Raw genomic sequence first — 25,836 nt, 5'->3', positions numbered from 1 at the left:
GGCACTAGCTTTTCGTGGCCGTCCGCTTCTTCACCCCAACACCACCCCCCATTACTGGCGGGCACAACGGTCCCGGCCCTTTCCCCCCACCCCCCACAGCCCCAACAAACCCAGCTCAACGCACTCTTTCCCCCACCCCTCAACCAAACCAGCTCAAAAGTCCTTCCCAACCCAGCTCAACGGTCCTTCCGCCCCCCACCCAACCCAGCTCAACGGTCATTTACCCCCCCCACCCAACCCAGCTCAACGGTCATTCCCCCCCCAACCCAGCTCAACGGTCATTTCCCCCCCCCACCCAACCCAGCTCAACGGTCCTTTTCCCCCACCCCCACCCCTCAACCAAATCAGCTCAAAAGTCCTTCCCAACCCAGCTCAACGGTCCTTCCGCCCCCCACCCAACCCAGCTCAACGGTCATTTACCCCCCCCACCCAACCCAGCTCAACGTTCCTTCCCCCCCACCCAACCCAGCTCAACAGTCCTTTCCCCCCACCCACCCAACCCAGCTCAACAGTCCTTTCCCCCCCAACACAGCTCAACGGTCACTTACCCCCCCCACCCAACCCAGCTCAACGGTCATTCCCCCCCCAACCCAGCTCAACGGTCATTTCCCCCCCCCCCACCCAACCCAGCTCAACGGTCCTTTTCCCCCACCCCCACCCCTCAACCAAATCAGCTCAAAAGTCCTTCCCAACCCAGCTCAACGGTCCTTCCGCCCCCCACCCAACCCAGCTCAACGGTCATTTACCCCCCCCACCCAACCCAGCTCAACGTTCCTTCCCCCCCCCACCCAACCCAGCTCAACAGTCCTTTCCCCCCACCCACCCAACCCAGCTCAACAGTCCTTTCCCCCCACCCACCCAACCCAGCTCAACAGTCCTTTCCCCCCCAACACAGCTCAACGGTCCCTCCCCCCCAACACAGCTCAACGGTCATTTCCCCACCCCCCACCCAACCCAGCTCAACGGTCCTTTTCCCCCACCCCCACCCCTCAACCAAATCAGCTCAAAAGTCCTTCCCAACCCAGCTCAACGGTCATTTACCCCCCCCACCCAACCCAGCTCAACGTTCCTTCCCCCCCCACCCAACCCAGCTCAACAGTCCTTTCCCCCCACCCACCCAACCCAGCTCAACAGTCCTTTCCCCCCACCCACCCAACCCAGCTCAACAGTCCTTTCCCCCCACCCACCCAACCCAGCTCAACAGTCCTTTCCCCCCAACACAGCTCAACGGTCCCTCCCCCCCCAACACAGCTCAACGGTCCCTCCCCCCTGTCAGAAATAAAACTTCTCACACATGAGTCTCTTTAAAACTGATGACAGGACAAGCTTTATTTACAAGTCTGCAGAGTTGGACTCAACTGGCTTCTCACCAGTTAAGCCCCGATACATACAGTGCATTGATTTTTATACCTTTTTTGCTTGTCCTTCCCCTCCTCTTTAACACTGTTTTAATTGGTTAGTTTTTGCAAAATCATTCTAAGTACACTTGCATTTTTAATTATCACGTTCGTTACGTACGCTGCGAACTCTACATACACTAAATTCTGTTTCTCACCCTTCTTATCAATCTTTTGTCTCCTGCATGTCTCTCACTATGACCATGAAAAGATATGTTTAAAAAAAACGTATCCAGCTGAACTTTTTGTCCTTGGCTGCTAGTAAGCTCCCTGTCCGTTCTGGCTTCCCTTTTTATGATTAATCATCACATTTTAACTTAAGCCATTTTAACCTAAATTCTCTATCTCTAACAATCCACCCCTTTCTCTCTTTAAAATGTGTGTATTATATATATGAATGGGGATTTTAACTCTGGGAAGAGAAATGTCTCATGATAAATTAATTTCGTGCTGAAGTAAAATTCTAACGGGGTCTCCCAGTTCCCCTGGTTGCATAGCCTGTTGGACCATGGAAATCACCAGGCTGCGTAGACAGGGAATAATACAGGGCAAAACAAGTAGGAGGAATAAAATACCTCCGATGACCCACAATAAGGTACGCCACCAGGTTCCTCCAAACCATTTGTCCATCCAATTTAATTTTGCAAAAGGATGCCAGGTTTGAACCGGTACATGGGACAAAGTACGAATATTATCAGTGATTTTTCGAATGGCTTGGCCATTATCATCAATCTGTAAGCAGCAGTTAGTCAAATTAAGCTTTCCACATACACCTCCTTCTGTGGCTAGGAGATAGTCTAGGGCCAGACGGTTCTGATATATAGCAGAGCGCATTTGACCTTGCTGGGATGCAAGTAATTGCAGGGCTAGAGCTGTTTGATTTGTAACAATTAAAAGTTCCTGCAATTCTAGTTGCAAGATCAACAAAAAGGTTATCTCCCCCAACTGCGTGACCGAAACTTTCATGGTTATTTGGATGGACTCGAACTAAGTCCGGCTGTCTTAAAGGGGCAGGCACTTTTGAGTGTGGAGTGGAATTTCTTATTGGAACAGTACGCTGGTGTATGCAAAACCAGAGTCCATCAGGGCATGGTGGGCCTGAGTCACCCTTCCAACCGTTAAGAGGGAAAGGAGTGGTATTAGGAATCTGTATATAATGACCCATATTATTTCCTTCTTTTTCCACACAAGGGGTATATGGATGTTGGGTGGTATTTTCTGCCCAGCATTTCTCAGGAACTGAGGTATGGGAAATAAAATTACCCTCCTTTCTTCCCCAAATGCGGTCCTGAAACAGGACCACTGTGTCTCTGCATTTCTTACATTTCACACCTGATAAAGACATAGGCAAACTAAGAAAAATCAAAGAACATAACAATAACATTGTGAATCAAGTCTTTCTGCGAAATCGCAAGGTAAGAGGTTTTTCTCCAGGAACACAAGTCCAATCTGAGTTCGTATCAGGGTCCTGAGGCGCCTCTACAGGTCCCTTAAATCTGGATGCGTGTGTCCACCCCTTCTCTCTTGTTCGTGCTGCTGCCTCTGTAGTTAAGAGAACTTGGTATGGACCTTCCCACTGGGGCTGGAGTTTTTCAGTTTTCCAGGTCTTGATGAGAATCCAGTCTCCTGGTTCCACCTTGTGTAAAGAAAAGTCTAGAGGCGGTGTTTGTGCCAATAGTCCTCTCTTTCGTAAATCTGTAAGAGAGCGTGATAGCGCCTGTAAATAGTTCCTAACAAATATATCCCCTTCCCCCAAGGTGGGACACCCCTCAACTGTACTCCAGAAGGGAAGCCCAAACATCATTTCATAAGGGGACAACCCTACATCTTTTCGTGGGGCAGTACGAATTCTCAATAAAGCCAGGGGCAGACACTTTATCCAAGGCATTTTAGTTTCCACCATTAATTTTGTCAATTGCATTTTTAGGGTTCCATTCATACGTTCAACCCTCCCTGAGCTTTGTGGATGCCAAGGGGTATGCAATTTCCAAGAGACCTGTAGTGCATTACAAATCAATTGCTGGATTTTTGAACAAAAATGTGGACCCCTGACTGAGTCTATAGAATCCATTATACCATATCTGGGGATTATCTGCTCTAGGAGGAGGCGAGCTACTGTAGAGGCTGTAGCATTTACTGTTGGGAAGGCTTCCACCCATCGGGTAAAGTGATCTATTACCACCAACAGATACTTCCATCTTTGGACTTGAGGTAACTCTGTGAAGTCGATCTGGATACTTTGAAAAGGGCGTATGGCTAATTGTTGACCTCCCACGGTCCCTGTCCTCATTATCTTCTTATTAATTTTTGTGCATAGGTGACAGTTCTGCACCTCCTGTTGGGCCAAGGTGTAGATTCCCTTACACACATATTCTCGAAGCACTGTGTCACATAAGGCTTGGGTGCCCCAGTGGCTCTGATGATGCAGGTGTTTTAAAATATTGCGAGTTATTTCTTTATTTAGAACCATTCTTCCATCTGGTGTCTTCCATGTTCCATCAGGCAGCTGGCTTGCGCCCAGCTGAGCCATGTCCTTTTCTTCCTTAGCAGTGAAAATGGGAGCCTTCTTTATGCCTTGTCTTATTGGGATTAAGGTCAGCAAACGGACTTCTTGTTGCATGGCTGCCCTTTTGGCTTCTTCATCAGCCAGTCTGTTTCCAATTGCTGTCGGGGTATCTCCCCTCTGATGGCCTGGTATGTAGACCACTGCTATTTCCTGGGGTAATGTCAAGGCTTCTAAAGTCAGAGTAATCAACTGTTCGTGTGCCAATTCCTTTCCTCTTGATGTAATTAGACCACGCTCCTTCCAGATCTTTCCAAAGGTATGCACTACCCCGTATGCGTATTTGGAATCAGTGTAAATCGTTCCAGTTTTCTCTGCCAGTATTCTGAGGGCTCTCTGCAAGGCATATAGTTCACAGGACTGTGCTGACCAGCTTCCGGGTAGTCTCGTGGATTCTACTACTTTCCAAGTATTTCCTTCTATTATAGCATACCCACTTCTTCTCATTCCGTCAACACATCTGGCGGAGCCGTCAATGTAGAATTCATATCCTTCTCCCAGAGGAGTATCGCAAAGGTCTTCTCGGGTCTTGGTCTGAAGATCCGTCAACTCGACACAGTCGTGCTCCACCTCTCTCTCTGTTTCACTGCCGTATAAAAACTGAGCTGGGTTGCAGCTATTAATCTTTGCAAACTGTAGATCTTCTCCGACCATTAAAATGGTTTCATACTTTAATATGCGAGAATCAGTCAGCCATCAATGGGCAGTTTGTGTTAATAAAACACTCACAGAATGGGTGGTGTACACAGTCATCTTTCCTCCAAAAGTAAGTTTACGTGCTTCCTCTACCAACAGAGCAGCAGCCGTTACTCCCTGGATACACGTCGGCCATCCGCGAGACACTGGGTCCATCATTTTGGAAAGGAAAGCCACTGGGTGTCGCTGACCGCCTTTTTCCTGTGTTAAAACTCCCACAGCTGTTCCTTGGTTATGAGTGACAAATAGCTGGAAGGGCTGTTTTAAAGAGCACCGGGGCTCGTGTCAGGCGATGCTTCAAGTCCTCAAACCATCCCTCCTCCTCCTGGGTCCATTTCAATGGATATTCATTTTCATTTGTCAGCTTTTCATACATAAACTTCACCAACGCTGAGTAGTCCTCTATCCATAACCCACAGTAACCTAAGAGTCCCAGGAATTGTCTTATTTCCTTCTTATTACGGGGTAACGGCATTCTAGTGATTCCCGCAATCCGTTCAGGGGTAATCCGTTTCTGTCCTTTACTTATCTGGTGTCCCAGATATACCACAGTTCTCTCAACGAACTGTAACTTGTTCCTGGACACCCGTAGACCCTTTTTCCCCAGATAATTCAAGAGTCTAATTGTATCTCCCCTCATTTCTTGTTCCTTGGGTCCTGATAATAGTAAATCGTCCACATACTGCATTAGTTGGGAATCATCAGATTGTGGATAGTCCGCCAGGATTTGTTCTAGCATTTGTCCAAACAGGTTCGGAGATTCAATGAACCCTTGGGGCAATACAGTCCACCGAAGCTGTCTCCGTCTACCTGTCCATGGATTTTCCCATTCAAACGCGAACATATCTCTACTTTCCTCTTCTAATGGACACGTCCAGAAGGCATCCTTCAAGTCGATAACACTAAACCACTCATGGTCTGGGGGAATCCGACTCATAATAGTATAGGGATTAGGCACCACTGGGTGGCGGGTCTGAACAACAGCATTCAAACTTCTTAGATCCTGAACTAGGCGATAGGATCCATCTGACTTTTTCACTGGGAGTATAGGGGTGTTATAAGGTGACATGCATTCTTCTAATAGTCCGTCTCGTATTAGAGTCTCAATTACCGGCTGTAGCCCTTTTCTCCTTTCCAAAGAAATAGGATACTGACGTTTCCTTACTGGCTGATGACCTGGTATTAATGTGACATGTAAAGGTGGGATGTCCAGACCTCCTCGATTTCCCTCCTTATACCAGACTCTCTCGTCAATCTGCCGTTCATCCTCTTCCTTTAGAGCACAGAGGAGGACTCGCACTTCTCCGTCCACAGGGAGAGCACCCAAACCTAGGAGAGCCTGTAAGTCCCTTCCTAGGAGGTTAAATCCAGCCGACGGTAACAACAAGAGGTCTTGTACCCCTTCTCTTTCTTCCAGTTTCACTGTTACTTGGGGAATTATTGATACCATTCTGGGAGCCCCTTCTATCCCAGAAATTTTCAAATTACTTTTTACAGGTTCAGTCCCGATTGGCACAGTTATTACACTACTTCGTTCCGCTCCTGTGTCCACCATAAACACCACCTCTTCTCCCTTGGGACCAATTTTTAGTTTTACCAGGGGTTCCCTCTTATACTTGGTCCCCAACATTTGGAACCCCTGACCCCCCTAATCTTCTTCCATAAGTTCGAGGGCACGCAATTCCCTCTTGTATCGGGGGCATTCCCTCTTAAAGTGTCCTTCCTCATTGCAGTAATAGCACTTAACGAACCTCCGGGGTCTTCCATCTCTTGGATATCTTGGATTGTTTAGAGGAAGGTTTTGTTTTCTTTCCCCTCTGGATTCGGCATTCATCTGTCGGATAGTCTGTACCATAACCTTTGTCGCCCTCTTTTGATCTTCTTCTTCTCTCTGCACATATACTTTTTGCGCCTTTTTTAACAGGTCGCTTAGGGGTTTTTCGCTCCAGTCCTCCTCCTTTTCTAGTTTCTTTCTAATGTCCTGCCATGATTTGGAAACAAATTCAATTCGAATAAGCTGTTCACCCATTGGTGTACTAGGGTCCACGCCTGCATACTGTTGGACATTCTTTCTCACCCTCTCCAAGAAATCAGTAGGGGACTCGTCTTTCCCCTGGTGGTTCCCAAATGCCTTGGTGAAATTGTGACCCTTTGGCACAGCCTCCCGTATCCCTTTAATTGTCCACTCTCTATATTGTCTCATACTTGCCAATCCCTCGGGTGTTCGTTTGTCCCACCTGGGTTCATTTAAGGGATATTTTTGTTCATGGGGTCTGGGGTCCCCAGGTTGTTCATATTCCCACATGAGGAGGGCAGCCCGTCGAATCATCTGCCACTCCTGGGGTGAGAATAATGTTCCCGTTATTGCCTGCATCTCTTCCCACTTATATGTGTTTGGTCCCAGGAATTGGTCGAGCTGTTCGGCCAGTCCTATAGGATCTTCCAATAACTTTTTCATTTCTTTCTTAAATCCCCACACCTCTGTACTAGTTAGGGGAACATTCACATATCCCGTTCCCCCTCCCGGTCCTCCCATAGGAACTTCCCTCAGGGGATTTAGGCTTACTGAAAACTTTGATGGTCCTGGACCAGTCTGGGATCTTGTCCAGGGTCGGTTTACCGGTGGAAGTTTAGGGTCCGACTCCCTTAATTCATTCTTTTTTTTCCCGGCCCCTTTCGGGGCAATCAGATTCATCACCTTTCCCCTCCGGTAATGAGATTTCCTCGGGCGCAGTAGGCACCGGGGGAATATAAGGAGGGGGAAGGTTGTCCAGAGGTTCCCACTTCTTTTCTCCCGCTACCCTCAATTTAAAACATTTTGTTAAGGATCCTGGCCAGGGAACCCAACAAAATGCATATGCTGACTCTTCTTGATTCACCTTTGGTCTCGAATTTACATATATGTTTAATGCTTGTCTAACCCAATCCTCATCAGATCCAAATTTCGGCCACCAGACCGAGGAACCTTTAATAGGTTGTTTCGACCAAAGGAGACAATATTGAACCATCTTTTTCTTGTTTTTGTCTCGATATCTTTTACTATCCCAATTTTCAAACATTCTCCCCAAAGGGCTGTCAAGGGGAACTCCCAGGAATTGTCCTGAATTTTCAGACGAGCCCTTAGATTTTGATCCTCCCATTTTCCCACCTAGATCCGTTTATCGTTGCTGAGCACCCTCTCGTTCTGGACCCTACTCCCTTCTTCTCAGACGCCTCGTCGGAGGTACTGTCCCTCCTTCGGTTACCACTGAGGTTTCCCTGGGGTTGACCCCTCTCTTCTCGGCACTTCGTCGGAGGTGCTGTCCCTCCTTCGGTTACCGCTGAGGTTTCCCTGGGGTCTATCCTAGAGTCCCACGACAGGGTCCTCACGCCACGACAAAAGCTCTATACCTGATCTATTACGTTAGGTTTTTTTTTATCCAAACAGGTGTATCCCATTACACCTGTTACCCAATCCCCACACCACAATCGTAAGTCGTCACTTACCGGTGTCTTCTCGGGGATTGAACCGTCACCCTTCTCCTCTCCGTCTTGTCGTGTCACCTTGTCCGGATACCACTCGCTCAAGCCGCCCGAAGCGACGAGCAAGGGACTAGGAGCCGCTGAACTCAGCGGGGTGCACCACCTCCGATGTCCCTCTTCTCGCCTCCCCTCACGGCCGGAGTGTAGATCCCGGACGATCCCCCATTTGTCAGAAATAAAACTTCTCACACATGAGTCTCTTTAAAACTGATGACACGACAAGCTTTATTTACAAGTCTGCAGAGTTGGACTCAACTGGCTTCTCACCAGTTAAGCCCCGATACATACAGTGCATTGATTTTTATACCTTTTTTGCTTGTCCTTCCCCTCCTCTTTAACACTGTTTTAATTGGTTAGTTTTTGAAAAATCATTCTAAGTACACTTGCATTTTTAATTATCACGTTCGTTACGTACGCTGCGAACTCTACATACACTAAATTCTGTTTCTCACCCTTCTTATCAATCTTTTGTCTCCTGCATGTCTCTCACTATGACCATGAAAAGATATGTTTAAAAAAAACGTATCCAGCTGAACTTTTTGTCCTTGGCTGCTAGTAAGCTCCCTGTCCGTTCTGGCTTCCCTTTTTATGATTAATCATCACATTTTAACTTAAGCCATTTTAACCTAAATTCTCTATCTCTAACACCCCCCAACCCAGCTCAACGGATATCCCCCCAACCCAGCTCAACGGATATCCCCCCAACCCAGGACAACGGATATCCCCCCAACCCAGCTCAACGGATATCCCCCCAACCCAGCTCAACGGATATCCCCCCAACCCAGCTCAACGGATATCCCCCCAACCCAGCTCAACGGATACCCCCCAACCCAGCTCAACGGTTCCCCCCAACCCAGCTCAACGGTTCCCCCCAACCCAGCTCAACGATTCCCCCCCCAACCCAGCTCAACGGTTCCCCCCAACCCAGCTCAACGGTTCCCCCCCAACCCAGCTCAACGGTTCCCCCCCAACCCAGCTCAACGGTTCCCCCCCAACCCAGCTCAACGGTTCCCCCCCAACCCAGCTCAACGGTTCCCCCCCAACCCAGCTCAACGGTTCCCCCCAACCCAGCTCAACGGTTCCCCCCCAACCTAGCTCAACGGTTCCCCCCCAACCCAGCTCAACGGTTCCCCCCCAACCCAGCTCAACGGTTCCCCCCCAACCCAGCTCAACGGTTCCCCCCCAACCCAGCTCAACGGTTCCCCCCCAACCCAGCTCAACGGTTCCCCCACAACCCAGCTCAACGGTTCCCCCCCAACCCAGCTCAACGGTTCCCCCCCAACCCAGCTCAACGGTTCCCCCCCAACCCAGCTCAACGGTTCCCCCCCAACCCAGCTCAACGGTTCCCCCCCAACCCAGCTCAACGGTTCCCCCCCAACCCAGCTCAACGGTTCCCCCCCAACCCAGCTCAACGGTTCCCCCCCAACCCAGCTCAACGGTTCCCCCCCAACCCAGCTCAACGGTTCCCCCCCAACCCAGCTCAACGGTTCCCCCAGAACCCAGCTCAACGGTTCCCCCAAACCCAGCTCAACGGTTCCCCCCCAACCCAGCTCAACGGTTCCCCCCCAACCCAGCTCAACGGTTCCCCCCCAACCCAGCTCAACGGTTCCCCCCCAACCCAGCTCAACGGTTCCCCCCCAACCCAGCTCAACGGTTCCCCCCCAACCCAGCTCAACGGTTCCCCCCCAACCCAGCTCAACGGTTCCCCCCCAACCCAGCTCAACGGTTCCCCCCCAACCCAGCTCAACGGTTCCCCCCCAACCCAGCTCAACGGTTCCCCCCCAACCCAGCTCAACGGTTCCCCCCCAACCCAGCTCAACGGTCCCCCCCCAACCCAGCTCAACGGTTCCCACCAACCCAGCTCAACGGTTCCCCCCCAACCCAGCTCAACGGTTCCCCCCCAACCCAGCTCAACGGTTCCCCCCCAACCCAGCTCAACGGTTCCCCCCCAACCCAGCTCAACGGTTCCCCCCCAACCCAGCTCAACGGTTTCCCCCCAACCCAGCTCAACGGTTCCCCCCCAACCCAGCTCAACGGTTCCCCCCCAACCCAGCTCAACGGTTCCCCCCCAACCCAGCTCAACGGTTCCCCCCCAACCCAGCTCAACGGTTCCCCCCCAACCCAGCTCAACGGTTCCCCCCCCAACCCAGCTCAACGGTTCCCCCCCAACCCAGCTCAACGGTTCCCCCCCAACCCAGCTCAACGGTTCCCCCCAACCCAGCTCAACGGTTCCCCCCCAACCCAGCTCAACGGTTCCCCCCCAACCCAGCTCAACGGTTCCCCCCCAACCCAGCTCAACGGTTCCCCCCCAACCCAGCTCAACGGTTCCCCCCCAACCCAGCTCAACGGTTCCCCCCCAACCCAGCTCAACGGTTCCCCCCCAACCCAGCTCAACGGTTCCCCCCCAACCCAGCTCAACGGTTCCCCCCCAACCCAGCTCAACGGTTCCCCCCCCAACCCAGCTCAACGGTTCCCCCCCAACCCAGCTCAACGGTTCCCCCCAACCCAGCTCAACGGTTCCCCCCAACCCAGCTCAATGGTCCCCCCCAACCCAGCTCAACGGTCCCTCCCCCCCCACCTAACCCAGCTCAATGGTCCCTCCCCCCACCCAACGGTCCCATCCCCCCCACCCAACGGTCCCATCCCCCCCACCCAACGGTCCCATCCCCCCCACCCAACGGTCCCATCCCCCCCACCCAACCCAGCTCAATGGTCCCTCCCCCCACCCCCATCCAACGGTCCCATCCCCTCCCCACCCAACTCAGCTCAACGGTCCCTTTCCCCCCCCCACCCAACCCAGCTCAACGGTCCCTCCCCACCCAACCCAGCTCAATGGTCCCTCCCCCCACCCCCATCCAACGGTCCCATCCCCCCCCACCCAACTCAGCTCAACGGTCCCTTCCCCCCCACCCAACCCAGCTCAACGGTCCCTCCCCCCCACAACCCAGCTCAACAGTCCCCCCCCACAACCCAGCTCAATTATCCTTCCCCCCCACAACCCAGCTCAACGGTCCCTCCCCCCCCCCACAACCCAGCTCAACGGTCCCTCCCCTCCCACAACCCAGCTCAACGGTCCCTCCCCCCCCCAACCCAGCTCAACGGTTCCCCCCCAACCCAGCTCAACGGTTCCCCCCCAACCCAGCTCAACGGTTCCCCCCCAACCCAGCTCAACGGTTCCCCCCCAACCCAGCTCAACGGTTCCCCCCCAACCCAGCTCAACGGTTCCCCCCCAACCCAGCTCAACGGTTCCCCCCCAACCCAGCTCAACGGTTCCCCCCCAACCCAGCTCAACGGTTACCCCCCAACCCAGCTCAACGGTTCCCCCCCAACCCAGCTCAACGGTTCCCCCCCAACCCAGCTCAACGGTTCCCCACCAACCCAGCTCAACGGTTCCCCCCCAACCCAGCTCAACGGTTCCCCCCCAACCCAGCTCAACGGTTCCCCCCCAACCCAGCTCAACGGTTCCCCCCAACCCAGCTCAACGGTTCCCCCCCAACCCAGCTCAACGGTTCCCCCCCAACCCAGCTCAACGGTTCCCCCCCAACCCAGCTCAACGGTTCCCCCACAACCCAGCTCAACGGTTCCCCCCCAACCCAGCTCAACGGTTCCCCCCCAACCCAGCTCAACGGTTCCCCCCCAACCCAGCTCAACGGTTCCCCCCCAACCCAGCTCAACGGTTCCCCCCCAACCCAGCTCAACGGTTCCCCCCCAACCCAGCTCAACGGTTCCCCCCCAACCCAGCTCAACGGTTCCCCCCCAACCCAGCTCAACGGTTCCCCACCAACCCAGCTCAACGGTTCCCCCCCAACCCAGCTCAACGGTTCCCCCCCAACCCAGCTCAACGGTTCCCCCCCAACCCAGCTCAACGGTTCCCCCCAACCCAGCTCAACGGTTCCCCCCCAACCCAGCTCAACGGTTCCCCCCCAACCCAGCTCAACGGTTCCCCCCCAACCCAGCTCAACGGTTCCCCCACAACCCAGCTCAACGGTTCCCCCCCAACCCAGCTCAACGGTTCCCCCCCAACCCAGCTCAACGGTTCCCCCCCAACCCAGCTCAACGGTTCCCCCCCAACCCAGCTCAACGGTTCCCCCCCAACCCAGCTCAACGGTTCCCCCCAACCCAGCTCAACGGTTCCCCCCCAACCCAGCTCAACGGTTCCCCCCAACCCAGCTCAACGGTTCCCCCCCAACCCAGCTCAACGGTTCCCCCCCAACCCAGCTCAACGGTTCCCCCCCAACCCAGCTCAACGGTTCCCCCCCAACCCAGCTCAACGGTTCCCCCCCAACCCAGCTCAACGGTTCCCCCCCAACCCAGCTCAACGGTTCCCCCCCAACCCAGCTCAACGGTTCCCCCCCAACCCAGCTCAACGGTTCCCCCCCAACCCAGCTCAACGGTTCCCCCCCAACCCAGCTCAACGGTTCCCCCCCAACCCAGCTCAACGGTTCCCCCCCAACCCAGCTCAACGGTTCCCCCCCAACCCAGCTCAACGGTTCCCCCAACCCAGCTCAACGGTTCCCCCCAACCCAGCTCAACAGTTCCCCCCAACCCAGCTCAATGGTCCCCCCCAACCCAGCTCAACGGTCCCTCCCCCCCACCAACCCAGCTCAATGGTCCCTCCCCCCACCCCCATCCAACGGTCCCATCCCCCCCCCACCCAACTCAGCTCAACGGTCCCTTCCCCCCCCACCCAACCCAGCTCAACGGTCCCTCCCCACCCAACCCAGCTCAATGGTCCCTCCCCCCACCCCCATCCAACGGTCCCATCCCCCCCCACCCAACTCAGCTCAACGGTCCCTTCCCCCCCACCCAACCCAGCTCAACGGTCCCTCCCCCCCACAACCCAGCTCAACAGTCCCCCCCCATAACCCAGCTCAACGGTCCCTCTCCCCCCTCACAACCCAGCTCAATTATCCTTCCCCCCCACAACCCAGCTCAACGGTCCCTCCCCCCCCACAACCCAGCTCAACGGTCCCTCCCCTCCCACAACCCAGCTCAACAGTCCCTCCCCCCCCCACAACCCAGCTCAACGGTCCCTCCCCCCCCCACAACCCAGCTCAACGGTCCCTCCACCCCACAACCCAGCTCAACGGTCCCTCCCCCCCACAACCCAGCTCAACGGTCCCTCCCCCCCACAACCCAGCTCAACGGTTCCTCTTCCCCGCCCCCCACAACCCAGCTCAATTATTTCCCCCTCCACAACCCAGCTCAACGGTCCCTCCCCCCCCACAACCCAGCTCAACGGTCCCTCCCCCCCCACAACCCAGCTCAACGGTCCCTCCCCCCCCCACAACCCAGCTCAATGGTCCCTCCCCCCACAACCCAGCTCAACAGTTTCCCCCCCCATAACCCAGCCTAATGGTTCCCCCCCCACAACCCAGCTCAACGGTCCACCTCCATTCAACCCCAACTCAACAGTCTGCCTCATTTCCCCCCCCCCCCACCCAGGTTTGATGTTCCTCTATGATGCCCCCTCATTGCTTGGGGGCTATTCCCTCCCCTTCCCAGACATCCATTATTTTGGGGCCATTCTCTGCCTCTTCCTCCTGGTGTTCATGCTCTATTCTCCATGACTAGCTGGTTTATGAGTTGAGTGAGATGTGGAATCAACGGCAGGAAGAGAGGGAAATTTGGTGTTAGCATAGCACCTTGCTCACCCTTCTTCGATTGTCTGAAGCGCTTTGCAATCAATGTTCATGTAACAGTACAGAACGTAATAACACGAATTGGATTCCTGCCTGCATTAGGTAAGATGCATGTAATTTTCAAATTGGTTAATGTCTCCTCTTTATGTGCTTGCCACTCTCTCCTACAATTTCAAGTAGTCTCTAGGGCTCACAAGTCCAAAGTAAAACTATCTCATTTTTATGTGGATGTATCTCATTGTTGTGATAAATGCCACAATAGAGCCCTTTCATTAATTCCTATGTTCTGGACATGCCAGAGTCTTGAGAAAGGTTGGATCGAAGTACTTCAAGCTTTCTCTGCACTTTTTAATGTTAATTTTAAACCATATCCCTTAACTGCTATGTTTGGTATTGTTTGAGAGAATGACATAACGTTAATGACGTTGGAGCTACATGTATTGGCTTTTATTTCTGTTATGGCTAGACAGGCATTGTTCAGATGGTGGGACCTTATCCCACCTAAACATGCTCAATATCTATGTGATGTCATGACTAAACTTGGAGAAGATTTTTTATTTGAATGTAAATTTTCAAATACTGTGGAGACCCTTTTTGAATTACTTTTATAATCTATCAAGGTAGAAATGTTGACAATGAGGTAATAAGAATTCTGTCTTTTTTTGGCCAAACAGCTTCTTTCTTGATAGTTTAGATTTTCCTTATTAATTCAATATAATCTGTTTGATTAAAATGTGGAGTACCTTGAATGAAATTATTTAATTTAGGTATAATGTATCCTTTTGAATTTTAACACTATTTTTGGATTTTTGTGAAATTTCAAGGTTAATAAAAATATTGAAAAAGTAGCTAATTTGGAAATACAGCTGCTCTTGTAGGGTGAAGCAATGTCCATGTACAGCAAGCTCCAATAAAGTGAGAAGAGCTGATAATGTGGCTTTAGTTGGGTAAATTGAGGAAGGACTATTAACTCTGAAATCAGAATAGACTTCCCTTAAGAGCGCAGAAGGATCTTGTGCCGGCGTGTTCAGGTGACAGACGCCCTTCTGTCACCTGAACATCTCCGCTGAAGGAGAACAGCGTCTGAGCGAACACTAGCTCCTGTGGACTGTGGCCGTAGTCTCACTGCTGCTTTCAGGTGCAATGGGGGATTCTCCGAGCCAAAGCATATACCTACAAGAGGAGGGTAAGGTAAGTGCTCCTCATGGCCGGGTTCTCCGCTTTCAGGTGGCCACCCGACAGCCGCATTGGGGTAGAATAGGCTGCTTTACAGTCAGGTATTCTGACCACCTAAAAGTGACTATAATTTTTTTAAAGAGATTAATTGATCAGGCATTTTCAATATGGAAAACTAAGGAGTTTTATACCTCTTCAGACCTATTTGCAGGAGACTGCTTAATGTTTTTCAATCAATTAGCAGACAAATATGATTTGAGCAAGACAGATTTTTAGGTACTGGTAAATTATGGACTTTCTGTGTACTTCCAAATATCCTTCTGCTTACCCATCTAATATGACAGACACCCTTTTTCAGGTGTATCCACTTCAAAGAGGATTAATAGCTGCAGTATATAATTGGTTTCTTAACTTGCGACCAATATCCAAAAATAAAATAGGTAATGAATACAGGGATAACTTGAGTACAATGTGATTAGCCAAGAAGCAGTTCAGAAAAATCAAGGGAATATCAATTATAGAGAACTTTTTTTTTTGCCTCAAGAAACTAAGCATTTTCAATTAAGTTTAGAAGAATATCATGATGAGTGAAGGTATCAATGTAATGCCCAGAAAAAAAATCATCATTTAACATCACACAAGTTGTCTACTCTTGTTACACTATTTAGATATGAAATCTGCTAAATTCCTGACAAAAGAATTAATACAACAATTTTAAAGCAATTGGTTGTGGATTACTAGTTTCAATTTTAGCACAACTACATTTGGCATGCCATGAGAAATTGTTTACAATTTCTTTAACAGCTATTGTGTTTTCAAAGTAAATAAAGACTTGTAAAGTTTTAATAAATTGAGTGAGTATTGTGATGGATTATGTTATATTTTATATTGTGTATAAATATGGTTTTGAAAGATAGATTGTGAGGTTTTTAGTTAGGTCACACACAGATACAAACACTTCAAAACAGTTCACATTTAAAATGCTAGAGCTCTGCTTCAAGCCAGACAGTCCAGGCTCTGACTGCCTTTGCAAAACTTTGAAGAATCTCTATAGAGACTTCACAAGGTATTAATTGGTCATTCTGTGGAGTAATGGATTATTCTTTTTTAAAAAAAAAACAACAGATGAACTGACTCAAAAGATTGGGGCCGGTGCCACAGTCTGTCTGAATGCTGTTCTAAAAAGGTCACGTGGTTTTGCAGGCTTACAGTCAAATGGTTTGTTTTCTCTAAGTGTGTGTGTGTGAGGGAGACAGAGGGAAACTTTCCTGCAGTGGCTTTTGGAAGCTTATTTGAAACCCCATTTTGGAAGACTGGTTGTGTCCATACAAGAGGAGATGGCTGGCTTGTGGTGTTTCGCCTGAGATAAGGGAAACAGCAAAGAAACTCTGGTGACCTGAAAGAAAGAGGTTATCATCTGGAAAACCCTGATGGGGCAAGTTTATTCGGCAAGACACAGGAGTGGGTGATCGGAAGTAATCAGTTTGTGTGTGTCCAACGTGCAACAAATCTCTCTCTGAAAACCGACAAGAACCTTCCTGAGAGGTAACCATTTACCTTACAAGCACCAAAGCCTGGTGAAATTCATAAATGTTAAATTCTGTGCACAGTATTAGAATTGTCTGATACCAGTGAACTTGGAGGAGTAAGAAGTGAGATTGACTTACACACACACACACACACACACACACACACACACACACACACACACACACACACACACACACACACACACACACTACATGTGTGCTTAGAATTAGAAGGGAGTTGTTAGGTTAATAGTAATAAATTAAAGTTTGATCCTGTTTTTATGTTTAAAGAAAATTAAGAGTAACTTTTGTTTAAGTAACCATTTGTCTTGGTGAATTTCTATTACTGCTGGGTTTTGGGGTCCTCAGGGCCTGTAGCAGTATCCCAGAGGTGTTACCTTAAGGGAAAGGAGTGGTTAAAAAATTGTATACTGACCATGCCTTTTGCATTGGCTGAGTTACAAAAGGATCAGAAATGGTACTAGGTTAAGGCAACTTTTCAAAGTTAATCAAATATAGTTCAGTTGATTGATATTACAGATGAACATGAGCATGTCACAAAATTACAAATGGCTTTCAAAGAGCAACAAAAATGACAAAAAAAATTAATAGGTTTTAGATACAAAAAGAATCAAGGGATATGTATGATAAAAGATGGTCTTTGACCTTATTCAATAATGAAGTTTGAACAAATGTTTTATTTGTTTTCCTTGTGTTCTTGTAGCTATTACTAAAGGTATGAAAAGAAACTCGAAAGGTATCTAAATTACACATTAGAAAAATTACATCTATGTCTCTTAACAAAGGGTCCCACCTACATAAATTTTCATTTATAAAGATCTTTCTGGAACATGAGGAACTGAGTTACAGGGAGAGGCTAAATAGGTTAGGTCTTTATTCTCTGGAGTGTTGTAGAATGAGGAGTCATTTAATAGAGGGTAACAAAATTGAGGGGTATAGTCAAGTTTGTCATCTGATTGCACAAGGACAACCTGACAAAACAGTATTCTCTAATCATGCAAAACACACAAACACAGTCAGACATAACACACAAACAGTCAAACAATACATATGCAGGAAAAATATTCAGAAAATAAAAATAATGTGATTAGCGCAATGCCTTTACAACGCCAGTGATATGGACCAGACCGGGGTTTGAATCCTGCACTGTCTGTAAGGAGTTTATGTTCTCCTTGTGAGTGCAAGGGTTTTCTCCAGGGGTTCTGGTTTCCTCCCACTGTTTCTCCCAGGGTGTAGATTAATGGGGTGTAAATTGGACAGCATGGACTAATGACTGAAAAAGCCTGTTACTGTGTTGTATGTATAAATTTATATAAAAAAAGTTTCAGGAATGATATTCTCAGATGGTTAGTCTCAGCAGTTCCTTTAGACATTCAACATTCTCACTGCCTGTGCGAAGCTATTTTTCACCCTAGTGCTGCTGGTTCTAATAATCCTGTACAGTAACTCTTCCCTGACAGGACCAGCTGAAAGATGCTGCGCAGGGTGGAAGGGGTCCTTAATGATTTGTGTGCCCTCTTCAGACAACAATCCCAGTAGATCTTGTTGATTGCTGGGAGATTGGGGGGGTGAGGAGGAAACTCCAGTGATTTTTGACACCCTGTGGCTTGACCTCCAATCCATTTCTCTGCAGCAACTCTACCACACTGTGATGCAGCTGGGCAGAACGCTCTTGATAGAGCTGCTGTAGAAGGTTGACCTGATAGTGGCCAGTAACCTTGCCCACTTCAGTCTTAGGAAGTGCAGCAGTTGTTGCACCTTCCTGACAAGTGAGATGAGTGTCCCCGATAGGTCATTAATTAAGTGAACTCCAAGGAACTTGGTGCTCTCCACTTGCTCCACTATAGAGTTGTGATGTGTAGTGGAGGGTGGTCATTCCTGGTCCTCCTGAAGTCCACAATCATCTCCTTCATCTTATTCCCCATTGAGTCTCTGGTTGTTACTCTCAGACCATATCACAATATTTTCTACCTCTTCTATAGTGCGACTCATCATTATTACTGATGAGACAAACTACTGTTGAGTCATCTGCAAATTTGGTGACATTATTGGAGCTGGATCTGGCAAGTGGGCTGAGCACATAGCCCTCCAGATGCACAAGTGCATGACTGTGCTCAATGTTCTGCTACCGACCCAGACAGACTGATCTCTCTGTTAGGAAGACTGGAATCTAGTTACAGAAAAAGGGTGTTAAGTGAGGACAGCTTCTCCATCAGCTTCTGGGAAATGATTGTATTAAACATTGAACTGAAATTGATGAACAGCAACCTGGCGTATGAGGCGTCGTTCTCCAGATGGGTCAAGACAGAGTGAAGTGACAAAACTATAGCATCATCAGTGTATGTTGATCTGGTAAATGCAAGCAGGCTTTTTACACTGAGGTTGAATGTGCCAAGAACTAGATGACTTGGGTTAAGGGTAAAATATGAAATGTTTAAGGGGAATTTCTTCACTCAGAGGGTGGCTAGAGTGTAGAACCAGCTGAAAGCAGAAGTCGTGGATGTAGGTTCAATTTCAATATTTAGAGAAACATGGCAGAGTACATGGATGGGTAATAGTTCAATGTGGACTAGATGGGCCAAAGGGCTTGCCTCTGTTGTATGTAGTGTTGTATGGTTATACATTTGAAGCATCCAGCTCATTATCTCTTTGCCAGTGCAATCCCATTCCTTCGTTTATTTCCCTGTTGCAAATTCACTCTCAATCCCACCCAGATTCTCTTCTCATCGACATACTTGGCTAGTTTATAGTCGGTAATTAACCTACTAAACAGCACCTCTGGGATGTGTGATGTAGGAACAACCACAGGAAAAATGTGCAAACTCCTCATCGCATTAGAGCCCAGGTCACTGGAGCTTAAAAGGCAGCAATACTAACTGGAGAGCCAGCTGCAGAGAAAAAAATTAAAATTATGGTATTACTGTGACAAACTACCACAATTAGAGGAATTTATGGCTGAGAGCTCTACACCTGGTGTAGTTAGAAACTGAACTGATCTTCTGGATGTGGAATTTTCAGAGTGGTTCACTGGTTGTGCAATTCCTTGAATGTTTTATTTTTGTTTTTTCCCATAAATATACATCATTTTCCATTATTTATATATATATGTTTTCAATTGGGAGGTCACTTGTATTTTTATAATAGTAGCACCTTTTTTTTATTTAGGCCCCTATATAATCCAAATATAGTTTCCATATTTTTATAAAAATGCCATATTTGTTCTTTAGATTGTATGTGATTCCCCCCCCCCCCCATTAGGCATACAACTGTTCATCTGTCTTCCATTGTGCTATCTGTAGAGGGCGTCGGATTTCCAAGTAATCACAATACATTTCTTAGCCACAGCTAAGGCTATTTTAACAAATGAAATTTGGAATTTAGTTAGTTTATTAGTTATTTCAATAATTAGCCAACAGATAAAGCTCTGGGTCGTCCGTGAAGGCAACCCGTTATTCTTGTTAATATTTCAGTAATAACCTGCCAGTAAAGTCTCACTTTCACACACGACCATATAGCATGTACAAATGTTCCTATTTCTATTCCACATCTAAAACACATCTCTTGATTTGTGTAATTTCTGTGGTGTGAGGTATAATTGGTGTAGAAAATTATCCTTATCTTGCATTTATAATTGATATCATGCTATCCAAACACCAATAAGACCAGCATCTTCCCATTTTTGCAACTCCTAAATCAGACTCTCATCTCTCTCTAATTTTAAGTGGGACCAAGTTTGGTCCACATCTTTCTTTTGAGAATGATCTTAACTGGAGAAAGTGTGCCATTACAAATCTTTCAGCTTGATCAGTTAAGCTGATCAATTATTGGTATATTTTTATTAATTAAAATTGCTACAACCCTTGCTTTTGATTCAAATGAAGACTATATTACTTGCCCCACCCATCCTCTTTTTAATTTTGCATGTTCCAATTTGGTGAAATGTGTTTCTTGTAAAAAGACTATATTTGCCTTTAATTTTTTTAGGTATAGCAAGACTCGTTTTCACTTCCCCATTAATTCCATCAACATTAAAACTAATACATTTTAATGTTCTAGCCATATTCTTCTTTTAAACAATAATTTTAACAGTAAAATCTCTGACTCTTTAAATAATAAACTGATCCTTCCCCTTTAAGAAAAACACAATGTCCCAACCTTTACGGCCCCAAAAGCCTGCGGAATCTCTTGAGGAATAAGAACCCCTTCCTTTAGCACGATTTTTTTGTTACTCCTTTCCAGGCACCATTCTTCCCCTTAGACCAGAGTCTCCACTCTGATACCACTTTTCTCAATTTTTTTCTCTATTGAGCTCTCCGTGAACATTTCAATACATTTTACTTTTAAACAATAAATGCAAGATGGTTTAACAAAATTTTTTAAAAATACATATTTTACTACTTTTACTTAGTTCCATTATAAATATTTTCACAATTTTCTCCCTCAGCAACCCTAATATTTTTTTTAACAAACTTCGCAGAAAGTCAACCTCTTGGTTGTGAAAAATCGTCAGTTCCCTTCTGCTCCTTCAACCCTCAAAGTCACAGGATATGTCTTCAAATTATTTTTTTTAATCGTCAGGCTAAAGTCACGAAAAAAGCATGTGTGTGGGAAGGGAAGGTTGAGAATCACTGCTCTAGACCCAATTGTTACTGAAATATTTTCCTTGAGAAAATTTGTCATTGGCCCATTTCTGTGGAGTTATGAAACCGTGCACATAACGAGTCAATTAGGTATGATTAAAACAGTGTTTTTCAAACTTTTTCTTTCCACTCACATACCACCTTAAGCAATCCCTTACTAATCACAGAACACCTATGGCATAGGGAATACTTAAAGTGGTATTTGAGTAGAAAGAAAAAGGTTGAGAACTACTGGTCTAAAGGATTTGTGCTAATATTAATCTTTAGGTATATATTTATATATATATTTCTTAGTAAGGGACTTTGTAGGCTGGAAAAACAGGGACATGCTTTCAGACACACACAATTACGTGCTCTTTGAGATGGAAGCTGCAAATGTCAGAGACAGTTTCTGCAAATTCATTGTTCAGTGGAAGCTGAAATCAACCATAAAAAAAAATTAAATGGTTCATTAAAAACTAAAGTCAATTATGTTTGCTCATCAAGAACATTTGGTCAAACAAGAGACCATTTGCTTGTTTATACGTTTTTGGAATTGAATCTGAAAGAAAACAGTAAACAGGCAGTCATTTGCTTTTAACTTGTAAATTTGAAGTGGTTTTGATGACAATGATGTCATATCATGTGATTAAAGACATTTGAAAATCTGCATTTTAAGTATTGAACCAATTTCAACTGATGTCAGAAATGCAGTAACAATCCTTGGAGAAAGATGGTTGCTTGTGTTCTCCTTGTGAAAAGGAGAAACTCCAAAGCAGTGGCTTTGAATAAAATGGCCACTTTCAACTGTCTCTTGAACAGGGAGAGGACTGTTCTGCTGTGTCCAGTGTAACTAGTCACTTTTGGATTGAAAGAAAGCAAAATTAATTTTACATTTGAAACAACCATTTTTAATTTGTTACTTTGTTGCTGGGGTTTATGAAATCATCGTGGAAGAAAACAAAGTTCCGAAACCTCCATGCAAGAGAGCTAAATCATTCATTTGAAGAAACAATTCTTTGAAAAATTTGTGAGTTTTGAGAAGTCTGAGGCCTCACACCTACTCCATAATTACTTTTGAGCAACAATTTAAAGAATTGAGTTTCAACACAAAACTGATTGAACTTAAAAAATTGATTTTTTTACAAAAGTGCCTAAACTGTAATGGTTTTGGAACCCCATACACACACACACACACACACACAAAATTCAGAGTTAAGTAAGATTTTATATTATTAATAAAAATTATTGTATTGAAGATACCATTGTCTTGACCTAGTATGCAACAGGATGATATATTTTTAGTTAGGAATGTTATAATTAAACTATATAATAAAATAGATGTTATTTATGAAATAGATTTTATTTATAATAAAATAAATATTAATATTAATTTTTGATGAATTAAATTTAATTTAAAAATAAAATTTGATACAATTATTAATATTAAAATATTGTGGCAGCTCACCCACGCAACAGGCAAACCAGCTCACGGGGCCACGAGCTAGTCTGCGGCAGATCTGCCTGTGAGAGCTCCGGGTGCTGGGCAAGCCCACAGCCTAGCGGCTGACTTCATTAAGGTCCTGGGAATCAAAAGTGTCATTGGGTTTTGAGGGATTTAAGTGCATGCAGGAGTTCAATTAAAGTCAGTTGGTTCAACTCACTTTCGGCACTGGGTTTTTTTCCGCTCGCTGCATGCCTAGTGCAACAACATTGGTGACCTCGATGGTCCAAATGGCATTTGGCCCCAATGATGACCAACTCAAACACAGAATGCAGTTTCACTGAAACTGCCAACTTTCTAGACCTCACAGCTGCTGGTCTGGTTTGAACAGGACAAACCCCAATTCCAGGTCAGGCAAATTGTCTCGGTTGCCACAAAGTACCACTATCTGGTCAGTTCACTTGACCAGGAAACAGTAGGCTGCATCATCAAATTCTTACACCAGCCACTGGTTGTGGACAAGTATGAAACAAAGAACTCCTGATCTGTACTTTTGGCCTCTCCCGCTGTGAGTGCACAGTGCGGTTGCTCTATATAGGTGACTGAGTACCATCGGCCTTAATGAATGAGATGCTGGCACTAGCAGATGGCCAGAAGCCATGTTTACTGTTCGAATAAGTCTTTCTCGAGCAGATGCCGGAAGATGTCCACCTCCTCATCGCTGTTGATGATTTCAGTGACCCACGCAAAGTAGCAGCCACCATAGATATCCTGTGGCACACCAAGCAGCATGACGGGGCCTCCTCGACCAAGTTGCTGCATCACACCCTAAGGCCTGGGCCTTCCCCATGCCATCAATGAAGCTGGTGACACCCACAGAAGGGAGTGACTCCAGTTTGGACCGTTGGTGTTTTTACCACCAAAAGTGGGGTTCAGGAGCCCACTGTTGCCGCCCACTGTTCTTTTCCGAGAAATGCCAGGGCCAGCTGTCACTAATGGCTACAGTGGCTGGCCACCGTGATAGCCTCCTTTACTTATGGGACCCACACTCCGGGTGAAAGTTCCTCAGAAACATGGGTGGAGGTAGCATCTTGCCCCCCACCCTTGAGCCACGACACCCATGCTGGGAAGTCAGGACTGGGGTTCACTGCTGCCAACGACAGCAGTATCTGCACATATGGCATGTGAACCATCCCACTACAGTTCGGTTCCAGCCATTTCACCTGGTCGTTTAAGCTGGCAGCAGTGTTGCAGCCTTTATTGGGTGCAGATTTCCTCTGGGCGCACTGCCTCCTGGTGGACCTTAAGGGATGGTGCCAAGTGAATGCCAAGACCTTCCAGACCTTCGTGCTTGGCAAAGTCAAGTTACTGGCACCACACCTGGAATCTGTGACTTTATCAGCCAATGAATTTGCCACAGTACTAGCAGAGTTCCCGACCATTATTATGATGCAGCGCTCCAAAGACTACTCTAAGCATGGTGCAGAGCACCTAACTCCCAATCAAGGAACAGCAGTACCCACCCAGGCATGCAAGCTGTCACCTGACAAATTCCACCTCGCCAAGATAGAGTTCAGGAAAATAGAGGAGATGGTTTCGTCCGACCCTCACAGCCCATGCGCCATTCCACTATACATGGTGCCTGTCGACTGGAGAATGGGGGCCATGTGGTGCCTGCAGAAGGCTCAATGATTCCACCAGGACCAATTGCTACCCAATGCTCCACATTCAAGAATTTATGGCCAATTAGCATGGGGCATGCAGCTTCTCCAAGGTCGACCTGGTTCACAGGTATCACCAGATTTCTATCCACCCAACTATCTCCTCAGATGCCCTCATCACCCCTTTCAGCCGATTCGAGTTCCTGCAGATGCCTTTTGGACTCAAGAAATTAGCACAGATGCTCCAGCAGCTCATGGACTTGGTGAGGCGTAGTTTGGATTTTGTCTTCATCTACTTAGATGATATTCTGATCACCAGCTGCTCACACCAAGAGGATTTGATGCACCTGCGCCAACTCTGTTGCCGCCTAAGTGAATACGGCCTGGTCATCAACCCCACAAAGTGCCAGTTCAGACTGTCAGTATTAATTTCCTTGGGCACCACATGTAGCGGTTCCCCAGTCAGCAAAAGTCGAAGCCAAATGTCAGTTTGCCAGGCCCAGTACAGTCATGGGCCTACAGGATTTCCTATCATCAGCGGCCTGGATCATGCGACCCCTGTTCGGCCAAGGAAATTACCTGGAATACAGAGTTAGCAGTGGCTTTTGAGCAGACCAATGACGTCCTTGCAAACAGCACCTTCCTGGTACACCCATGGGTGGATGTGCCCACAGCCCTCATGGTTGACACTTGCAACTCAGCTGTCAGCAGCATCAGTGGAAACCGGTCGCGTTCTTCACCTGGCACCTGTGACCTGCGGAGCTGAAATACAGTGCCTTCAACTGGGAGTTGCTAGCCCTCTACATTCTTGGAGGGCAGGAGTTCACGGTCTTCATAGGCCACAAACCCCCTCACCTTCGCATTTGCCAAAGTGTTGGATCCATGGTCGGCACAGCAGCAATGTCATCTGTCATATATCTTGGAAAATACCAGCACTGTCAAACACATCTCTGCCAATAATGTCTTGCACCTCCATCCACTCCTCAGGGTTGGAAGGCACATCAGCTGGACAAAGGAATGCCGGCCTACCTCAGTGCAGTCTCAGGCCTGCAACTTGAGGTCATCCTCATCAGCCCAACAGGCAGCAAGCTCCTCTGTGATGTGTCCATTGTTCCAGCTGCTTGGTTTAGCCTTCCCATCCATTCGGGCAACCATCCAACTGATGGTGGATAGATTTGCGTGGCACAGCCTATGTAAGCAGCTCAGGAACTGGGCCATGACATGCATAGACTGACAGATCTCCAAAGTCCAAAGGCACGTGAAGGCCTCTCTTCAACCCTTCCAGCCAATGCACTGGATATTTGAGCATGTCCATGTGGACATCACTACCGGTCTCCCAGGTGGGCAAGATCAACAAGGTTCACCATGGTTGACAGGTGCAGCGGATGGGCAGAAGCTGTACCGCTTACTGACACATCCACGGAGTCCTGTGCCAGAGCCCTCATTGCACCTTTCAGCCTGCCTGCCAACATCACCTCAGATGGTGGGGGAGGGGGGAAATCACATTTCATGGCCAGCCTATGGTCTTTACTGGCAGAGCTACTTGGGACCCAGTTGCACCACATC

At 47.8% G+C, this 25,836-nt stretch overlaps 2 long non-coding RNA genes across 2 annotated transcripts in view; one reads left to right on the top strand and one right to left on the bottom strand.

The window, feature by feature from the left end:
• Window positions 1-1,299: 1,299 nt before the first annotated feature.
• LOC138736421 (uncharacterized) lies at window positions 1,300-8,820 on the bottom strand. The gene is made up of 2 exons (XR_011340276.1): window positions 8,143-8,820; window positions 1,300-3,092 (listed from the first exon to the last, which is right to left on the bottom strand). It is a non-coding gene; the product is annotated as an uncharacterized lncRNA (long non-coding RNA).
• A 4,936-nt stretch (window positions 8,821-13,756) lies between these two features.
• LOC138736420 (uncharacterized) overlaps window positions 13,757-25,836 on the top strand; it is a 73,302-nt gene continuing 61,222 nt past the window's right edge. The window contains exon 1 of the long non-coding RNA XR_011340275.1: window positions 13,757-13,922. This is a non-coding gene — a long non-coding RNA (uncharacterized lncRNA). The remainder of the gene's footprint in view (window positions 13,923-25,836) is intronic.

This window comes from Narcine bancroftii, chromosome 6 (genome assembly GCF_036971445.1).
Source record: "Narcine bancroftii isolate sNarBan1 chromosome 6, sNarBan1.hap1, whole genome shotgun sequence".
NCBI lineage: Eukaryota > Metazoa > Chordata > Chondrichthyes > Torpediniformes > Narcinidae > Narcine > Narcine bancroftii.
This window is presented reverse-complemented; position numbering and strand designations above follow the sequence as displayed.